General features: G+C 45.4%; 1 protein-coding gene across 5 annotated transcripts in view; it reads right to left on the reverse strand.

Annotated features, from left to right (window-relative positions):
* The window catches only part of SLC4A4 (solute carrier family 4 member 4), a 230,640-nt gene that overhangs the window by 184,277 nt on the left and 24,365 nt on the right, over positions 1–21,998 (reverse strand). Inside the window, exon 1 of one of the 5 annotated variants that reach the window (XM_032186496.1) lies at positions 6,422–6,697. The exons of the other annotated variants lie outside the window; for them this stretch is intronic. The gene's annotated coding sequence lies outside the window, so the exon portion shown is untranslated. Of the gene's footprint in view, positions 1–6,421; positions 6,698–21,998 lie in introns of those variants that run through there. 5 annotated transcript variants of the gene reach the window in all.

Below are 21,998 nucleotides of genomic sequence, written 5' to 3' on the forward strand. Positions count from 1 at the left end.
GTGAAACTACTCACAGGGCACTACATGCTGTATTGTTGTGCCATTAAGGCTTTGGAACGAAGCTTCATTGGGGACAGAAGAGAACAAAGCACCCATCTATTTCTTCATTGCTATTATTGTTTCTGCCTTGAAAGACACACAAGCTGGGCTATTTAACAGTGCTACTGTTCTTTAGCTGTTCTGTTTGTCTGCTGAAAGCAGGAACTGTCAGATGTGGAAATGATATCAGACTATTCAAGTTTCACAACAATTTGGGTAAAATTCACTTAATTAGCACAAAATTTGCCAACTATGAGACCTAAGTAAGATTTACATGTACAGCTCCAGTATACGTGTATTCAATTCTAGTGCAACGGAGAAGGTTTAATATGCTCAAACACTACTTTTCCTTGAGCTACTGAGTAACTATTTCCCAACTTCAAATCTAAACACAAAGTCTTATTATATTTAGCAACCTTGATGAAAAATCTCCATGCTTACGGATAAAGGTTGATGATGTCTCTGAAGCGTTATATAGTCACAGGTACAATAAAAGCTGTTAACTGCAACCTTTTGTTCAAGGTTAAGAAGTGAGACTAGAGACTAAGATCAGTAAACTTCAAGAGGTTATTAAAATAAAGCAAAAGCATAAAGAAACTTAAGGTGGAAGCATTCTAATTTCGAAGTTGCACACACCAAGTAGGATGACAGGCAAGTTCTGTTTCTGCACCTACTATACAAAATGGACAAAACATGAATATTTTAATAAAGGTCATTATCTGACATGCAAGACTCCATTCATTTTCTTTGACTAAACTTGTACTTAGACAAAGACTTCAATTTAAAAAGATTTGCATGTTTTGTTCAGAAAATGGTAGCAGAAGAAGATAAGATAAACCAGAGGAGTCAACTTGAAGTGAATTAATATAAATATTAGAAAAAGTTGTTGCACATGCAAACCCACTAGGCTTTTGGCATTACACCAGCTCTTTGTGACAGCTTATAAAAGAACACAAAATTACATCTCTGCTGGGGAACAATCACACAAAATTTCAGCCTGTTTCATTAATTCAGCAGATGAGCAGTGGTCACTTTTCACAGGTCAGAAAAAGGTATTCCCACCGTGGCCCTCACAGTTCAGAGCACAGTTTGCCACCCAGTTATTTGTGTCCATAGCTAGGCAGATCATGGAAACATCCAAGTTCCCAGCTTAGCAGTATGAACACTCAAACTGATGAAAAAACAAAGTTCAAAACCACCCCAGAAATCCTAAGGCAAAGAAGTCTGTAGCTAATGGAAGTGAAAATAGTAACTGAGAAGCTGAAAAAGCAGTCCCTGAATAAGCCTAAAAAGCAGCAACACAGACAAACCTGCTCTAATTTATAAATAAATGCTATTTGTTCCATAGTTTCTGGATGGATCATCTCTTTCTCCTCTGAAACCCAGAGGAAATATTCACTGTGGACTGTACCTTGCAGGTATGGCTTTATTATCAATGCTGTGTAATGCATTAAGACAGCATTTTAAATTTCAGAATATCTTAAAGTATTTTCAGTTATCATGGTAACATTAGAATTGAATGAAACATTTTTTTGAACCTATGTTTAATGGGGGAATAAAGCTGTTTTATTAAACCTCACTCTGAAAAAAGTCATTTGAACAGTCCCCATCATCGAGTTCAAACGTTCAAGACTCACTTCAAGGTGCGAGACACATGGATCAGGGCTCATTTAAGGACAACTAAAACTTACTTCAAATTGTGTTAAATACATAGTATTTAGCCAGCATATATTATATAGTAGCAAAATAGATGTATGAACCTTTCTCCCTGTAAGTGCAGCTGTACAATACAACTAGGAATTGAAATGCTGTGGCTTAGAAGACACTACCACCAACAACCTTAACTGGTTCTCTCTTATACACACACACACACAAAACACACATTTCCCCCTTCCGTCTTCCTCTTATTCCTCAAGCAGGATTAGCTCTGCTAACAGCCCAAACTTCTGCAATTCTGATGTTGAAAGTTCATTTGAGCCACAAATGAAAAGGATTCTGATTTTGGTGAAGTCAGATTGCCTCTTCTGACGTTTCTGGTGAGAAACGATGTTGAAAGTAGGGTTGTTGGCACTCACCTTCGATGACCCCAAGAGGATCAGTCATACTCACACAGCAGTGTGGTTCACAGATTGACCATCATCTGCTACGAGATTTACCCTCCATTTACTTACACGGCTATAAATTTGGACAGAAACCTGCAATACCAATCCAAACAAAACTGAGAGCTGTATTTCTCAGGTTTCTGCTAGTCCCATAAAACCCACACAAATGGCCATTCCCTCCACTGGTAGTTCCTGCGGCAACTTCAAAAGTTATGTGAAAAACTAGTAATTGCAGGAGAGTAAATTCAAAGACATTTCTATCTTTTCTCTTAATGAAAACCAAGAAGACAGATGATACCATGTGCTTTTCCTTGCTCGGCAGAGCATCAGAGTCATTCAGTTAAGAAGTGCCCGATGCAATGGACAGGCTGCATTTAGATGGGTGTCTCCCAGACCCAGAAGGCAAGAGCACTTCCAAGCAACGGAATATCCAGGTAAACAGATACTAGACACTGTGCCAAGCACTTTTATTTCACAGGAGGTATATTCATCATAAGACATGCCTTGCGCTAATATCCAAGGCTAACATTAACAGTTAATTCCATGTTATATCATCCTTGAGCTCCATTTCCATGCGAGCTCTGACCCTGAAGACTGCGGCCACTGCTCAAAGCTGCTATTCAATATTGAGTCGTGAAGGTCTAGGGAGATGATGGCACAGCTCCAACCAAGAGAGGCTGGGGAAGAGATTCAACTACGTTTCTTTACATTCCCTGGTCTTTAACTTTGGCCGTATGCGGTTTTATGATGTAACTGGGTGCCATAACCATCTTCAGTGCTGTCCAACAGCAATAAAAAGTATTCCTGCCACAAACAACATACAACCCTGAGCAAAGTCAGTAGAAATGAGATGCTGCAGCAACTCAAAGTTCAAGGGCAGGGAGGAAGCACTGCTTTGAATGGTAGCAGGACTTTGCCAGAACCCTGATAATAATATTATTGCTGTATTTTCATTTCAAGCCATACAGCTAAAGATACTTAAAGAGAAATACCTCTACCTTCCCATTCGAGTTGTTTACAAGCAGCTCAAAAGAAAAGCTTTCCTTTCTACCAGACTAGCACAATGACATCAGGCTACCCACAGAGACACACTCCTTTATCAATATTAACTGTAAACTGCTATTACTGGATTTTCAAAGAGCACTCCTTTTGAGCCTTCTAAATGGATGTGAAGCTGGAAGCAGCTAATTGACTTGGAACGAGAAAACCTGATAGCAGTTATCAGAACTCTTTTAATTCCCTCAAAGCAAGGCTCCAAATTCTAAACCTAACACACAAAGAAAGTACATGTAAAGCAGGTCACTGAAGAGTGACATGGACGCTATCTTGGTGAGGCAATGAATTCATTTTTACCAGTGCAACAGAAGTCACGGCCCAATGCCACGGCACCAGAGTTAGAATGCTGCAAATCTTGTTTTCAAGAAGGCATCTCTAAACCCAGTCTGAAGTCCTCTGGTGTTCCCAACCTGTAAGAAGGAACTCTGACACTAACCAGAACTTTAATTGCTTTCTTGACAGGAACATGTGCTCCATATAACAGTGTAGTAACAGGCAAAAGGCCAAATCCACTCTACCAGACTGGCACACAGTTCACGCAGGAGAAGCATCACTTTCTGTACCCACATGAATAAGCATTGTCACAGATCCACCTTGCTTTCACCCAGGAAATCCTTCCTCTATTGAGGAAACATGTCACCTTCACAATTGCCTGTCTTTTGCAGGACAAAATCTCTGACTCTAACAAGTGCTACCTGAAAATATAGGCTAGCAAACTTATTGGCAGAAAAAGAAACGTAGGTTTTCCTCTTGATGCCCACACATGGTAATTTTCATTCACATCCCTGCCCAAAGCACCTTCCAGCTTGTTATTTATTGCAGGTCTTCAAGGTGGCAGTATAGTTAAAAATCCGTCAGACGGAAACACAAACTGCTTCTCCACCACTGCTGAAAGAACACGTCTGTACGTGAGTAAGGCGCCCTCTCTGATAAGTAGGTAGATCAGAGAACAGGAGTTACAGATTTTCCCTTCTCACAGGGATGATGTCCTTTGAAGTGCACTTTATGTACAAATTTGACCTTTTCTTATCAGCATAAGACATCAGGAACTGAAGCATTTGCCCTACTCAGACAGTAGGATTGCAAAAGCGCATTGAAAGTTCCCTTACTGAATTCCTTTTAAAACCCTCCTATGAACAACATCAGAATGCAACACAAGTATATAAGGGATTTTTCTGACTGCACACCCGTCTCAAGATTTAAAACCATAACATGGAAGGTTAAAGGAAAAAGTCTTCATGGTCATCAGCTGCAGGAAACACTGCCGGACCTTGCTAGGAGCTGAATGGATATGTGCACAAGGTGTTAACTTGCTAGGAATGCCCTGTGCACACAAATGAGAAGTTGTTCATCCTTCCTTTCCTCCCACTGAAAAAGAAAAAAAAAAAAAAAAAAAAAAAAAAAAAAGCCAAATTTCTTTCACACCCCACTTTCACCTCTGGACAACAGCAAGGCACAAAGCTGTCAACTCCTTCTAAGCGATCAGTAATTCCTCTACAGTTGTCAGCCCATAGAAAGCTTGGAAATGCAGCTTAGCGTAGCCTCCTCCCTGAAGTCCAGGCACTACTTCACTACTTTTACAAACGTGAAATTCCCATCTTCCAGGAGTGAAGGAAATTCAACAAGCAAATGCCTCCCATCATATTTCTTTGGAAATATAAGAGTAATTTTACTTCTCATTTGCACCTGAACGGGGGGAGCACATAAATGCATCACTGCAGATTGTACTAACACTCGCCCCTCAGATGACACTGAGGCTCACAGGCAGACGAAGTGCCATCCTGTTTAGTTTACTGAGAACTGAAGTCAGTAGTTGAAATAAAGCCTTTCAAAACTAGACCCTAAAATCTTCTGGCATGATAGAAGTCACTAGGAAAACTCTTCCAGCACTTGCTCCAGCACTGGATCACAGGCGAGAGGATGAACAGAGACCAATACAAATTGGTCAGTTCACGCAAGCAAGCACGCAGACGAGCGCGCACGGCGATGCAAACAACCCCATTTAAACACTCAGCATATGACTGGAAATTATTACGACAAAACTAATTCTACCATGAAATAGTTGCTTGGGTTTGGGAGCCTTAAGGGTTTCTTGTTGTTGCTGGAGGGGGGAGGTGTCTGTACCTCACTCTTAATGCACAAATAATTTCCTTTTGAACACCAGCCAAAGTAAAAACCAGGCATATTCCTGCAGACTATCACATCAGCAATTAGCAAGTGGCAAATTCTATTGCTGCACACAACACGCAATTCTTGCATTTTGTTAAATGCAGCTAGCTTTTTTTGTTTTTAAATTGTAAATTTGTACATTTCAGGAATATCCAGAACACCAAAGCCACCAAGCAGTTAGCAGCCTACAAGCACAATGCCAATTTAGATGGAAAGTAAACTGTGTCTCTGTGAAACAAAAGAGTGTAACTATCTCCACTAGTGGAAGAGTTTTCCGAGGGAGCTGTTACTGCTTGCCTTAGGGCCCAGCCTCGTTACCTCCATGCACCTAACTTTCCTTCCAGGAGCACTTCTGCAGAATGAATAAATGGAGCCCCTCCTGCACGTACAGATGGCTGCACGGTGACTCGTGCCTGGGGCTCCCTGAGCCCTACAACTTTGGGGGGCTGGAGGATCCTGCGGGACCCCGGCCACCTCCTCTGCCCCCCAAAACTGGGCACCCCAAGAAGCCGGTGTAAGTACGCCAGCTTCTTTTGGAAGCAAGTGCTCAAAGGATGCGCTCCTACCAGAGGGGAAAAGCAGTAATAATTAACGTTGGCGTAAAAACCCAACAAAGGTATGTGTGAGTGAAAGCACGATTAAAAAGTCCCATTTCCATGTTGGCTCTCGAGCAGAGAGCACCTCTGGAGTGCCGCTCGCAGCAGGAAGCTCACACAAGGGAAAGACAAGAAGCGAGGAGCTCTCCTCCGCCGGTTTAGAGCAGGGAAGATATCACCGTACGGCCAGCCTCCAGCCGGCGAACTGCAAACTTGCGAGGAAACACCATTTCCTCGGAGCGGGCGCTGCTGACAACTTCTTAAAGCGCAGATAAATTAAAAGCAGAAAAAAAGCGCCGTGCCTAACCCACCGGCACGGCGAGCTGGGCGTGTTAGGGACCTGTAGGAAGCAGGGCGAGGGGGGATCGCTCCTCCGCGTCGCTCCGAGCGCCGGGGGGCTGCGGCTGGGGTGCGAGCCCAGCCCGGCCGGGGGCAGGAGAGCGGATGCTGGGGCCTCACCTGCGGGGCTCGGGCTTGCGGCGTTCCTCCAGCTTGGCGGCGGGCGGGGGCCGCAGGGCGGCGGCGGAGCGGCGAGAGGAAAGCGGCGAGCGGCAAGAGACGGCGGGGAGGCTTCAGCAGGCGCTGCGGGGCATGGCCACCCGCACCCGTGCGCCCGGGGGCGCGCACAGCCGCCGGGCCGGGGGCTGCTAGCGGGAGGGCAGGGGGAACGGAGCCGCCGCCGGGAGAAGCGGCTGTTGTGGCGGTGGCCGGCCAGAGCCGCTTTTAAAGGCGCCCGCGGGCTCGGCCGTCCCCTCGCCCGCTCCCATCCCGTCCCATCCCAGCCCCCGCTCCCTCCCCGGCCGCTCGGGCAGCGGCGCGGCGTCACGGGGCCCCGGGGCGGGGAGCCCGGAGGAGGAGTCTGCGGGGCCGGGGATGGGGCCGGGGGCCGGCCGAGCCTTCCCCCGCCTGCCGCCCGGCCGGGGAAAACTCGGCCGGCCCCCGGCCCCAACCCCGTTCCCGTTCCCGGCCCCGGGCAGGTGCCGGGGGCTGCCGGCGGCCCCTCGCAGCCGGGCGCGGCGCAATTAGCGGTTTGCGAGCAAGAGCAGCTTGCAGCAAGACCGCGCTCATCGCTGTACCCCAAAGCTTCAGGGACAGGTGAGAGCCCCCGGATAGTTCCCAGCGCCGAGGCTCGCGGCAGAACAGCAAGGGACACGGACAGAAAATGGGACTTTTGTAGGTCTGGAGAGCACAGCTCCACTTTAGGAACTCCTGTCCTTTAAGTAGCTGTTTCTAAGCCAGCAGTGGGTTTGCAGTGGGTCGCTGACAGCATAGCAAAGGCTTTCAGCTGCCTGTGACAGCCAAGTCTTTCTGAGCCATGTTTCATTCCAGCCAGTGACAGCCCCGTGTTAACAAAAGAAAGGCACTAACTGCATTGAGAGGCTTTCCAGAGCCAAGCTCCAGCCCACCCCACATTACATCCTGCCCCGTGCCAGCAGCCCAGCGCCAAGGTTTACTCTCACCATGGTTTAACTTTTAATGATATTCCCAGTTTGCACTCTTACAACTTCACTTATACCTACAAACAAAAGGGAAAGGTCCCAAAGAACAGACGTTAGCTACTGCAGGAGATCGCTGTTGTTTCTACTTAGCAAATTCTTCCCTCACACACGGCATTGAGCTCCCTCGGTAAAGCCCCTCTTGGTGCTTGCCTTGGGCAGCTGGCTCTTAGCTCACTATTTCAGTAACAAATCTCAATAACTCCCGTTGCACTTCCATTTCCTCATGGTTTGTTACACTTTCAAATACTCTTATTTTAAACCTACGCATTTATATTTCTGGCTAAAAAAAAAATAAAGTGTTTTGGCACTATGATGCATGATTTTCAGACAGTCTTTTAGATACACCATCACTACACAGAATGATCTAAAACCCTACCAAAACCATTTCCAAGAGTCCTTACATCAAGAGCCAAGGCAGCTATCTCAGCCAAGTTTGAAAATGAGCGCACTCTACATACACAGAAACGCCCAAGTAAAATGACCTAATAGTCCCAGCCGGCAGTGCGATGGGCACACTCAAAGCCACTAGCTGGACCCAGCTCGTACGACCATGTGCATGCACATTTTGACAGGACTTGACACTCTGGCCCACATAGTCCCTCTTAAAAAATCATCCAGTTGTTTCCAGTGTGGTTTTTAGTTTGTTTGTTTGATCTAATAAACTCAGATGTGCTCGTCACTCTGGAGTAGAGCCTGCCAACTTCCCATTCACAGAAAGGGCACTGGAGAAGCAGTTTGATCTGTGAAGGCTCCAGCTGGCTGCTCAAACACACCTTCTCAGTCCACTAGCTTCAGCCCTGCACACAAAGACGTAGCAAAGCCAAGGTGTGGCTTTGTGTCCCAATGGCCTTCCTGAAGCCTAGCCATCACTAAACCAAGCCTCCAACTCACGACAAAGGCGATACAGCCTGCGTAAACAACTGCACAGGACAGGCTGCCACATTCAGCTAAATGTCCACTGATATACACAAGTTACGCTTCTGCCTTCTTGTCCAGCACACAATTTTTCTGAGAATGTCAGAAAAATTGTATGCTGGACAAGCATACAATTGACGCAGTAGCCATGACTCAGCTCTCGGTCATGGCTACTCCTAAGGATGTTGGGGTTGCGTTTGTTTTGTTTTAAAAAGATACAGGAATGCAGCTTGCTCTAGCTGTTGAATTCTGCAGGATGAGTTCCTCCATTACACAATAAGCTCAGTATTAGAGCTGAATTAGTCCAATAGCATCAATTTTTCTGAGAATGTCAGAAAAATGCACATCAGTGACAGCATTTGACATTTTTATGTATACGTTTGATATTTGTATGTCTAATGAGAATGGCCAAAGTTACAATGGTAAAAAGCAGAAAATACATAAACGCACATGCTCAGCGCAATTGGTAAGAACAAAAACCTTTGCCTGTGAGCAGGTTATTCCATAAATATATCCTGCAGAATTTCTGGTAGATTTCTAGGAAGCCGCTCGTGCTGACCACAGCATGTCAGAGACAATGCTGAACTAGATGGAAACTGGCAGCTCCTGTATTTCCAGGGTTTTGTGGAGACTACTGCGTGAAAAAATATTTGCACTGGATTAAGTCAGGAGTAATTCTGAGCAAATCAAGGAGTTTCACAAGATAAAACCATTTCAATAGAAAGAACTAGGTGCAGAGACACTACCGCTACACTTGCCTACAAGGCTTTTTGTGTCTTCTTTACTTTGTGGACAAATGGTCAGTGCTAAGTCATCATTGACAAAAGCAGGCTCAACCCTGGAAACGCCTGTGCGTGCAGGCAATCCTCTTAATACGAGCAATAACAGTCAGGCGTGTCATCAGGACTCAGCTCTCGGTCATGGCTACTCCTAAGGATGTTGGGGTTGCATTTGTTTTGTTTTTAAAAGATACAGGAATGCAGCTTGCTCTAGCTGTTGAATTCTGCAGAATGAGTTCCTCCATTACACAATGAGCTCAGTATTAGAGCTGAATTAGTCCAATAGTGTCAATTTATACAGGCAAGCATGAAAAACAATCCTGTAGCTCCAATATTTGTATTCCCCACTTCAAGTCACCCAAGTGGCTTCAAGGTTGGTGTTAAATCACCAAACCACTTCCCAGGAACTCCAGATAGGTCACATCTCCACAAGGATTGCTGATAACTGGTTGGTAAAGGTATAATGCAAGTAAACCTGTTGGCTTCTGAAACCCGATTAGCAGGTTCTGCATTTTCTGATAGTCCTGCCTCGGTTAGCCATGAAAACACCGTTCAGTGCGGAGCTGACTTTTCCATCTCCATTAGTCCTAATTCAGCATCCTGACTGAGCTTCTGCCCACTCACCATGCAACCGCAGACAGGGCCAAAGCAGCAAATCGTCACATTCCTGCTGACTTCCCCTGCACAGGGTCACACTTTCATCTTTCGAAGGAGGCAGAAACGAGAGCTGATGGAAAATATCCAGCTGAAGAGAAACAGAACTGAAAGCCAGAGACTTACGGTTTTGCTACGGGTACTTGATGCGATTATAATTAATAATACATCGCGTCTGCTTGAGAGACGTGAGCGATCCTGCCGCTACGATAGCCGTACATGATGCCACACCTTTGGAGAGGCTCCCCAGGCAAAGGGGCTGCGAGGCTGCCGGCCCGGCGGCGCTGCGCTGGGGCCCTCTGCTGGAAAGCTGCCCCCGGGACGAAGCCCCAGCCCCGGCCCCCGTCTTTCCGTGCCGTTTTTGCCTTTCCCTGAGAGCGAGAGCAGCTTTCTGTAGGTTTCCCCAAGAGCCCTGGCCGCTCTCGGGTGCTTCGCTGCTGGAGGGCACGAAGCCAAGGCAGCTTTTGGTCGGAGAGCCAAAAACGCAGGGCTTTGTTACAGTAAAAGTGCGGTTGTTTCTACACCCACAGAAACCACCAGGGCATAGGATGCTGAAACACACGCTTCCGCCACCTACAAGAGTTGGGATAGTGAAATAACACAATCTCCCCCTCTAGAATGAGGGAAACAGGAGAGGGGCTAAAAAGGAATAGGGCAGCCCAGCCGAGTGAAGCGCTTTGACACGTCATCTCTCCTCTGCTGTGGAGCCAGGAAATGCAGCCAGCAGCTCAGCAAGGACACAGGTTTTTCTCCCCATCCTGAAATGTGAGAACCATGAGGGTAGAGCCAGCCCCCTTGAGCACAAGGCAAACTGCATCTGCATGGATATAGGAAACAGAACTGGAAGCATTTGGTGCTGTGCGATGGAAAAGGGCTGATGAGAGGGACAGTATTTATGTCAGGAGGATTTGTTCTTTAGCTGTCACTTTGATCATTTTTTCTCTTCTTCATTCCTCAGCTCACGGCATCCTGGGCCAAAAGCATGAAAGCTGCGAGGTGGGGGCCAGCATGCCCTCAGTCCACTTGTACAGCTCCTGCACCGTGGTCCAGACCGATCCCCCTGAGCACCAACTCCTTACAAAGTGTTAACCACAAACTTGAGCGAAATCCTTCTCACTGTGCACTTGCTTAGGAAAACTTATCATATTTTACCATTGACTGGAAGAATATGGAGACATTCTACCCACTCTCAGTGTCAGGCCAAGCCCACCATCCCTAGCACAAAGCTGCCAAAAAACAGCAGCCCCCTTAACCAGCTTCCTTGCCCCCTGGCTGAAGATCCCCTCCAGCAAGCAGATGGCGACAGGCAACATTAGGCACCAGCGGATGTCAGTAAAACAAACTGCCTGCTCCTCTCAAACCAAACCCTTGCTTCTCCTACACTGATAGCATCTGGTCTTGAGCACAGAGTATCCTGTAGGAAAGAGTAACTGGAATGCCAGCTCACTGCTATCCTTCTAATCCAAGACCACATCTTTTTCCGGACAGGAAAAAAAATCCCAGCAGAATACGTAACGGTGCCAAGCCCTGAAAGGTGTGACATGGTAAGCTGCCTCTGAAACACAACTTTCCTTCTGATGCAGTTGCTGACAAGACACACACAGGGTAGCTCTTGGCTTAGCTAAGGGATTCAAACCTAACAGTTTTTCAGCTGCTAACATCCAGTTATTATGGTCTTCTCCAAAATGTGCCCTATATCTGAGCCTCCATCAAGACGAAATATTCTGCAGCCACCCCCAGCACCCCCTGAGGTTTGGAGATGCCAAATGGCAGCAGGAAGAAATGTGAAATGCAGGGTGCCACAGGAAAATGCAACTTCCTTGTGAAATCCCACTTCCTGGAGAATGCTCCCTCCTCACAAGGCAAACCCACTCAGAACTGGAAGACTTTGTATATGGGTGAATCTTATGAAACGGAACAATCATTTGGTGGAATAAGCCACAGACTGAATATTTATAGGAAATGCCTTGGACAGAAATGCTTATCTCCACAACCAGAGTCAGGGCTTAGGTGGCTTCCTCTTGTTCTAACAGCAGCGTCACTTCCACAGATAAATTCTGAGATTCTCCACCTCTCCGCAGCCATGTACGTACACCTGAGTATCCTTCTCAGTATTACCTACCTCCAGACAATTAACTATTATTTGATTTCCAGAACTGTTTGGGTTCATGTTCTTAGAACACCATTTTTCCTTACATAGCTGCTTTAAACAACAGATATTCATCTAAACATTACCTCATCACCTTCTCAGTTCAGCTTTTTAACATTTCTCCTAATGTAATGAGGCACACTTGTGATTTCCAGTGAACAACAGGGTTTCCATTGCTTAGCTTTTAAAGTATTGCCTCTTTTTCCCTTGGGTGCCCTCTTTTGATACTGAGAAGGCAGCTACATTGGAGCAAGTGGTACAATAAAGTTAATATTCACAGTAACTCGCTCATAGTTTCCCTTCTGTCATTTCATTTCTGAACTCCAGGTCATTTTTATGCCAATTTATAATGCTACATACCAAAGGTGGTTGCTTTTTTTTCTTTTGGGAAGGGCTTCAGTGTGTGACCCCATTGTCAAATCTGGGTCATCATAAAAGTTGGCTTTGCTTTCCAAAGTATTAAATAACAACATTATCATTCACTATTTTGGATTTTCACATCTCTTGCTCCTTCTTTACTCTCTTAAGCAAACATATGCTAAACAAAACAGTTAAAGCAAATATTTTCAGGTCAAATCTAGCCAGAAATGTATGTTATATAAATAAAACTTTAAGGACATAATGATTTTGAAATGTTTTGTTTGGTAATTCCAATAGAAACTGAATATTTTAAAGCAAACAACAATTCCTCAGCAGCCTATGCAACTCCCAAAGGTTTTTGCCACTTCAAGAGAGCTTGAAAAGAGTGTCCTAGGAAAAAAAAATGCAGAGTAAAAGCAGAACTGTATAAATTTGTGTTCCTCAAGCCAAAGCACTGAAAAAATCAAACCCAGAAGAAAGAGCTTTTGCTCTTATTCGCTCAGGAATTACATGCTACAGGAATTCAAGAGAAGTGATCGTGTTATTAACAAAGGGTTTGCTCTCTCCCTGTCCTGTAAGCAAATGCAGCACCCCAGCAGCCATGGAGACACCTTTGCTACACTGCTCTGTTGCAGGCAGCGTTCATGCAAGAAGTTGCAGGTGCTAAGCAACTATCTTTGCAATGGAAAAATCCTGGCAGAAACCACTACCAACAGCTGTCCCCCTCTCATCACAATATTTCCTGAGGGAGCAGCACAGCTGTTGGAGCCCTTCTCATATCAAAATGCACTAAGAAATGCAAAGACAAGGAAAGGGAAAAGCAGAAAGCAATGCTGCCTACAGGGTGACTGCCAAAAAGCCCTGAGGCTTCAAGGGAAGAGGTACCACAGAGCGCTGGCTGCTCCTTCAACATTCGTCCTGGCCCCACAGCCTTCTGCCACAGCCGCTTCTGCAAGCTTGTGCAGATGGGGCTCAGGAGCACATAGCCCCAAACCCTAGGGACCCATCACAAAGAAGCAACTTGAGCTGAAATCCCCTAACGGCAGCACGCTCCACTCAAAAACCTGAGTCCCACAGCTAGACACCTTTAGATATAGAAGCTTCCCTTGCTGAACCTGCCTTTTCTTACGACTTGTTCCCAAGTTGAGGCCCAAAAGGAATGATGGCAGAGCCATGTGCTTGACAAAAGGCAAAACCAGTGAGAGTTCAGAGGCACTGCAGTGGGGACAAATCCACCCACACGACCTACTGCTGAGCACAACACCGCTTTAAATACCCCTTGCTTGTACCTGCAGCAGCAGTCCCCGAAGAAGCCTGCAGCAAGGAAACCACACGAGAGCAAAACCCACCTGTCTCCAGGGGAAGGAGGCAATTCTCTGAGTGGAAGGGAAGGGCAAGGACTGCCTGGTGCCCTGCACGTGACAGCGGCGTGTTGTTGAGAAGCACCTCAGAAACCACCCATCTGCAAGAAGTGCCTACATGGCCAAGCTGCCACACACGAATTCGGGATGAAGCACGCAGTTGGCCTCAACATCTACTGCCTTCTGCTAAGCAAAATACATTCAAGGCATATCAGCCTAAGACTAACGGAAATTAAGGCACTGTATGAAGTACAAATATGCAGAAACAATATCTTCTGCCTTAAAAACTAATAAACTCGGGCTTCACCTCAACATTTATGCAGCAACGGGAGATGACTGTCTTGTGTCAACATTCTGTTCTGTGTGCTTTATGGGACTCGGGGCATGACACAGTACTGACAGATATGAAGGGACAGCATGTTCTGGTGGAGCATTTTAAGAAAATAGTAGTGCTGTCAAAGGGCAAGCTTTCATTTTATGCTTACAAAACACCCGAATAAAATATTTCCTTTGGAGTATCTCACACTTCATTTTATTAATATAAACAGAGGAGGATTATCTCCATCTTTCAGAGCCATGAACTTTTCGCCTGTGTTTCCCCTCCCACCATCTCAGTCCCATCTCACAGCTCCCATCCTTCCCCACCACAGGAGAGGGCATCTTCATGGCACCTCCTCAGTCTTCTAAGACTGGACCGCTTTCTTATGAAGATCTTGGCTGCAGTGGAGCAACAAAGAGTTGCCTTCCAGGGCATGATCTTTTCTTCACTTTCAGTCTTTCTTTTGGTGGGAAAATGCAAGGAGGGCACTAACACCCTCTGTTTCTCCACTGCAGCAGACAGCATAACATGTTCAAGCACCAGTGGTATTCCTACACCTATTTGGCAACTATTCCAGGTGCCACCTAAGCACTAGAATCAGCATTAGCTCAACCCTTTCCCCCCCAAAATGTATTAACATTTAATGCATATTATGGCAATTTCCTAGAAGGGTGAACATCCTGCTGCAGTTCAAGGCACAGAAACAAACTCTCCACCTGCAGCACCCGTTTCTGTGATGCCCTCCCTGACAGGATCTGACAGACAGGACAGGCCACCCCAGCCAAAGCCAGGGTAAAGCACACAGAGAGCAGGGAGAGCTAAGATGATACCAGGTTGTGAGCCTGTCACAGGGTTCAGTGAGGAAGGCAGGGGATCAGAAATTGCAGAAAGCAGGTCCCAAATAAGCACCATCAGGAATTCATGATTAACTTCTATCAGCACTCAGCTGCTTCCTGCTGTCCCTCGGTGAGCATTTTACAGTTCCCTGCCTCAAAACGAATAGGCACTGTTACTTGGGCCAGGCAGCCGACTGATTCAGGACAGTGTCAGAAGCAGCGAGGACACAGATGCAGTACAAGTCAAGGAAAATGGTATTCCCAGCACTCGAGACAGTCTTCTGACTGTTTCTTTCTTTTTTCCTGCCTGTCTTAGTTCGCGAGGTTAAGCTCTGGCTTCCTCCTCCTATCAAGCCTTCTTACAGAGTTGATGGGGAGATTCCAAGGGATATTAATTGCCGTTTGAAATCACTTCAAAGGACCGTTTTCCCCTCTTGTATTAATAGCCGGAATGAGGAAATTGGTTTGGATTTCATACTTGCATCTGCTCCCCAAATCTTTGCTCATTTAAAAATACCCATCTTAAATCAAGCCTGCTTCTATTAAAAGGCTCCTACTCCACACAAGGGCTCACACCCATGCCTTTCCACTTCCACACATATCTACGGCCCCACGTTCCAACTGGCAGCCAGAGGTGCCAGAAATAACCACAAGAAAGGCTGCCATGAAATCTCCGGCCAAGTTTTGAAAATCCAGGCACTTTACACAAGCACCTATGCTTAGAGTGCTTCATCTGAAGTCAACCTGAACTCAGTCTCATAAGGTTTGTGTATCAGTGATCAAATATCAAAAAATGTAAATGCAAACACTTTTTTTTTTCCTCAACAAAAACATGCAGGATAACAGTTGTTCTACAAGCCTGTTAGAGCATACTTCCAACAGCGTGCTGACATTCCTGCCCCACTGGTACTAGTTAATGGCTGTTTTTCATTCTTAAGTCTTTTTTTTTTTTTTTCCTCCCTGCAATGGCTATGCTACAGTGAATTTGGAAACTGGGTCAAAATTCAATTACTACATTCCCATGCTTTGGGGTGGAGAAAGAAAATAAAAGGAGGAAGAATGGTAAGAAGAAATACCACTGGCTGTAAGCCAGCTTTATGCTCCTTGTATTCTCACCTGTGCTGCAGCCTAGAGCAGCCCTGAGCACTCTCACAAGTTGTTTCACAGCACAGACCTCATGTAAGAGAATGTTTTGTCCTAACGTAGTGTTTTCTGGCCAGATCCCAACCACCCATGCCCTCACATCTGTGCTGGAGAATGGCAGTGGGCACAACATGCAGCTGGTGGGGCAGCAGTACCCGCAAAGGAGGAGCTAGGTTTCCCTTCCAGATCTCTCCCCCGGCTTGCCATCCCCATCCTTTCCTTTCCTGTGGCAGGAGCAACACATCCCACTAACTCAGGTTAGGAACTCACTGAGGAACATTGGCTGGTCCCAAAGAGAAAAAAGCACCTTCTCAGGTCATGAACTAACCATTGACTCTTTCCTACGTGACCTCGTTCCTTGCCGCCTGGCACTTTGCAAAGTCATTCACCTTCTTGTAGTAGCATATTACATTCCTTTTGCAGAGATATAAATGGACTCCCTGCATTCTTCCCCTCATTCTAAAATCTGCACAAACCAGCTATACACTTAGTTATTGAAACAAATCAGCTTTACTAGAGGCATCTGCTGTTGGTGTCATCATCTCCTCCTCTGGCTGACAAAACCTAAACTCTGCTTTCATGTGTAAACATTTTCCAGAGGAGAAGGAAAATATTTGCTGTGTGTTTAAACATGCCCTTATTGTCACACTTATAACACAATCTATCATACCTTATCAAATTGCACATCTTCAGCATGCAGATGGTTTGTGACGACATGTTTAGGAGTCTTTCAAATATGGAAAGGAGAATGACTCAAAGATATATTTACTCCACATCTTTCTGACTAGGTCTCTACGAGAAACGGAGCCCATTATTAATGTCTCCTGTATATGCAGTTATCACAAACCAATTGCCTTTGCTGCTCTGCTCCCCAGCTTTGTTTTCCACACTTCTCAGAATATCAACTCCAGTGCTGCCGTGTTTGCTGGCTCTGCTCCCAATTAATAATTGCAGGGTAGAGTTGGGTAGTTAAGGCTGCAGATTAAGGCTAAAAACATTCAACAGTTTCTGAGAGGTACAGGCAGACATACAACACTTCTTTTTCTAACACTGAACACACTTTATCTTGCTATCACAGGGTTCCAGGGAGATGTTATGCTACTCATCTTAATGATTTAAACAGATCAAAAAGTTGGCTCAGCGAGAGCATTTGCCACTGACAACAAACCACAAACACTGATGTTATCCAAGAAGTAACTGTAATATGCTAGCACGGGCTAGACAGATCATACATGGGATAAAAATGAATTTTCATGAAATCACTCTGTAATCATCAACATAGCATCTACTAAGCAAGCAGTAACACAAGACAAAATGGACAGGTTTCCACTGGATGTTTTGTGCTCTTTCAAGCGTGTTACAAGGCACAAGGTTTAGCAGCTACTTGAGAAAACTCCAGAGCTTGCTTTCAGAGGACTCTCTAGCTCCTAAGACTGTCTAGAAAGCTCTCCTGAATTAAAACAACAGAACCTGGTGCAAAAGAGGCTGTTCCTGAAAAAATCGTGTGCTGCTCGCATCCTTTATCAGCAAGGGAGACTCCATGAAATATAAAGACTGCCACAGAAAGAAAAGGAAGCATTGGGAGTTCTGGCTGGAAGTCGGTGCATCCCTCCCGAGGGATCCTGCCCCTCAGCATGCAGTCCCAAACAAGGCTGCCCAGACCTACCTCCAGTCCACCCACACATCCAGCTGTTCCATTGGGTTCCCTTAGCAGGAGGAGAAACGGTCGTTCACTGTTGGTCACCTTCCACATTCGCTCCAGCTCACAGGGAGTCAGAGCCCAGCAAGCATTGTCCACGTGCAGAGGAACACTTTTTAAACTTCAGGTCTGTTATGACATTTATTCTGGCCCCCTGCTTCCCTCCCCTCTGCCCCCCCAGTGAAAGGGATCAAAATAGTCTCCCCCTGTGACATTTTGCTGCATTTGACCAATCAACTGTGGGAGTGTCTCTGCTAAAGCCACTGAAGGCCAGTCAAGAGCAGCACTGCCAGCCAGCACTGGGGTGAGCACATGTAGTAGGGGCAACATTGAGAAAAACCTAAACTTTCTACTGCCAGGAAACAGGACATGGGGTCCGGAACAAATAGGAATATCCCACTACTACAATTTGCCTTGCGTATCCCTTACGTGTAAGCTGAGCCCTTCACCTAGTGACATTGAAACTAATACGTGTCAGCTATCTGTCTGGGGTCCAAACTTCTTGGGGCTGATGGGAGCTGGACTGGCCTTCTCTCCTGCCCCCAGGAGGCCTTCTCCAACCACCTGACCTTCCACCCTACTCACTTCATTTAATCCCTTCCCTCACGTATTGCTCCTGGAAATGCATTCCCTCCACAAACCAGCTGAACTTCTAATCCCCTATTCCTTTCTTGGGACCCCATCACCTTACTGCTGCATGCCCGTGTATATATGGATGCAGACAAGATCACCGTTAGCGTCAGGCTGCCAGGAAGCATAAACACTAATGAATTTTGCATGCTGAGAAAGGAGAGCTGCATCTAAGCTGCAAAAGACAGCTAGATCACACCTGCCAACAAAATGGAAAAAAGGGCAAGCGACAGAGCTGGGATAGAGAGGCAGAGAGCTGAGTTTGCTAGCCCTGATCCTGAGGGAGGAAGAAATGGCTTGGAGGCCATTCTGGCCATCGGTCTCAGCCACCCCACCCACCTCTCTCTGTGGTGGGGTATGGTAGCCAGAAGTAAGCTGTACCTAACTTCGCAGTGACTTCTCTGGGCAGACAAGCAAACAGAGCACATTTGCATACAATATAAAACACAAAATTTGAAGTCTGTTTCCAAGGAATACCTATCTCCCCTCCATCTTGAAGGCTGTAAGTCTTCTGGAAATAGTTTCATTTCCAACATGAATCAGCTCAGATCACGTATGGCTCAAGTCCTTTTTGTAAAAAAGGAAAAAAGTTGCTGTGGCATGTGTAGCTGTGGAAACAAGAGCATTGACTATAACATTTGGATGTTATTGCATGGAGCTTGCCAGCACCCTGCTCTAACTGAGACCCTGCTGTGCTGTACAAAGCCTCAGAGACAGCCTCTGCTCCAAAATGTTTAGTGGACCAGGCATGCTAAGGAGGTGCTATCATCTGTCATTTACAGATGGAAGTACAAAAAACTGATTTATTCATCTGCAGCACGGATGGAACAAAACCAACTTCAGCCCCACTCCAGCACCTCACCCCGTTTCTCCTCTATGACATGGTAACATGCTTCCAGGCAATGGAAACTCATTATTAGCCCTCAGTTAAGGCTCAGAGGAGATTTTCTAATTTTATAGGAAAATATAGGAGATTTTATAATTAACTCTTCATAATGCTTACTTTTACTTGCTAATATTTTTCTAGAAATTTTGGGGAAGTAGAGGAAATAAGTTTTAAAACCAAAGATCAGTTATTTAAAGAATGGTAATACAGAACAGAAAGAACATTCAGACCAGCAAGACAGCAGTGTAATGCAGAAAGCATCGTCTGGTTTTTGACTCTGAAAATTAACTGATTGAGAGTTTCTACTGGAAAAGAAAATCTCATCAGGTTTGAACACTATGGTACAAGGCCTTTTCTTTACAAAGCCACCCAAGGTATTGTTCCCTTAAGCAGTAGTGGAATGAAATAAAAGGCAGTAGGTTCTGGGCTTGCAGCCTCCAGTGTCTTTCAGAGAGTACCTGATGCAGAGAAGACTTCCTTCTCTACCTCACAAGACCACCTGACCCATCTCCAAGCACTTTCTCCCCTTGTTACACTCATATTTTTGCTCTCTCCTGTTTACAGACAGTTCCAACCCTCCTATTGCCTCATTTCAGCAATTTCTTAAGCTGCTCACGATGTATGCTCTGAGTATTCCAGCTCATTTTCAAGCCTGGATATACAGCTACAGCCTCTCAAAAGCATTTCTGATGCCCGCTAAAGTAACAAAGTTTACCAGGGACCTTACATTTATCTCAGCTCTAAGGTAGCTCTTAACATGCAGGTCCTTCAACAAGGTTTCTCCCAACCTTGTCACTACATCTTCCCACTCAAAGCTCTCCAAGTAACTCGCCAAACTTCGCAACACAAATGAGGAATATAAGTTGTAGTGCCAGAAAACAGCAAGCCTGATTTTGGGGGGCATTGCAGCAGAACAAGAACTCCACGGCCACATGGCAAAAAAGAAAGCACCAGGCTGCACAACCTCACCATACCAATGCATGTTTTATGGAACAATGTTCAAGACTGACTAGATTAGCATCTTTTCTCCCGCAGCCAGCTCAGCTACCATGTGCTCTAATGTATTCTGGTTTACGAAACAGAAACATGACTGTGTTGTCATGCCTGGTTCAAAAGAAGCTGATACTGCCAATCTATCTGATAACATACAAGTCTGATACACCTCAATACGTAACCACAGCCTGATAACTAGCCTGTCAGGTTATACCGTTTTTGGTTAGGGTTTTTTTTTTTGTGTGTGTATGGTGGTTTTTTTCTTCTCTTCCTTTGCAAAGCTGGAATGGCACCTTTACATTAACTTTTGCTTAGGAAGAAAGCCAAAGCAGTATCGCTACCAGTCCAAGAACACCTAATAAAGAATTGAATTGCATTCAACCCAAACGTAAAAGAAAGGACAGAAAAGAAGAGTGAGAAAACATAGAAGAACACTGAAGAGTATTCATTAGTTATGTCTCCTTTAAGGCATATCATGGTAAGGATTTCGGTATATTGGAAGAAACTTACTGTTGATGTCATTAAAATTCGGCTTGGAAGAGGTGCTATTCCAAATTCAGTCTGCAGCCATCACAGAAACCAAGAGAATTTCTAATTCTTCAACTCCATGGAAATTAATACCAAGTAGGGGAGGGTGCTTTAAAACAAACAAAGCTATTTTTAACTGAGTATTAAAATGTACGTTTCTGGCTGCTACAGCTAGAACAATTTTCAGACAAGTAATAGGGCATACCACAGCACATTGTGGCATTGAGCACTTGGGAAGCATCTTTAAAAATAAATCACAGAACAATATACAAAGGTTAAGTGAAAGCCAATTCCTTCTCTTGAGAGCCTGCTTTGCAGCACAGGACATACAAAACCTGCAGCTGCTGAGGCAAGGAATACACCAGGTGCCAGGAAATTGGTGTAAAGCTGAGGTAGGAATGCACTCTGAATGCAGGGAGTTCATCCTGAAAAGATGTGTTTGAATGCTGAGGTAGAGCTCCTTGCACAGCAGTTCACCTGCTCTCCTTAGGTAAATTCAAGACATTGCTAGTAGTGTCTCTTTACCTGCAAGTGACAAGAAGAGAAGAGGTACCAGGCATTCCTTTTCTGAGACACACATGCAAGCTCTCTCCCAGCTCAGCTGCCTGTGTTCAGCTATAGCAGATGCCAGAAGAAAGCAGTCCTCAGCCTCTCTCCTGGTTACCTCTCTTTGCAAGTCACTTTTTTCTGCTCCTTTCAATATCATAGGCCCATCACTCCCACCCAGCTGAGAAGCCAGAGAACTGAGACGCCTGCCCAGCCCCTAGGGACCAAGCAGTGCTAGCCTCTATCTGAGCTCCATGCCCAGCTCTGCGCTCCTTCCTGCAAGGCCCTTTGGCTAGAGAGGAAGAAGCTGTTCGCACCAATTCTTCTTGCCAAAACTCTGGCACCAAAATGAGGGCTTGTAACCTCACAGGGATGCCAGGCTGGAGTCAGATCACTGCTCAAGCCAGCTCCATCCCATTCTACTAGCTTTTGTGCATGTGTGTATCAGTACTGCCCTCTAAATCCCTACTAAAAGCAACGCGCTCTCTTGGAAAACTTACAAAATGCAGTCCCAAACACATTTATTCTGAGGTGTTTAAAACACTAATAATAAAGTTGATGATCCTGTTTTATCTGTTGTCGAGGTAGCAGCGTGGATCTCTTTTCTTTAAAGAGTCATTACATCTGTATGTTATATTATTACTAGCTTACACATACCCTGTCAGGAATGAAGACTTGTACCACGTGCTTTCTCAACATATCGTATTCCTCTGATTTTTAGTTAATATTAGGGGAAGGA

Source organism: Aythya fuligula, chromosome 4 (genome assembly GCF_009819795.1).
Source record: "Aythya fuligula isolate bAytFul2 chromosome 4, bAytFul2.pri, whole genome shotgun sequence".
NCBI classification, from domain to species: Eukaryota; Metazoa; Chordata; class Aves; order Anseriformes; family Anatidae; genus Aythya; species Aythya fuligula.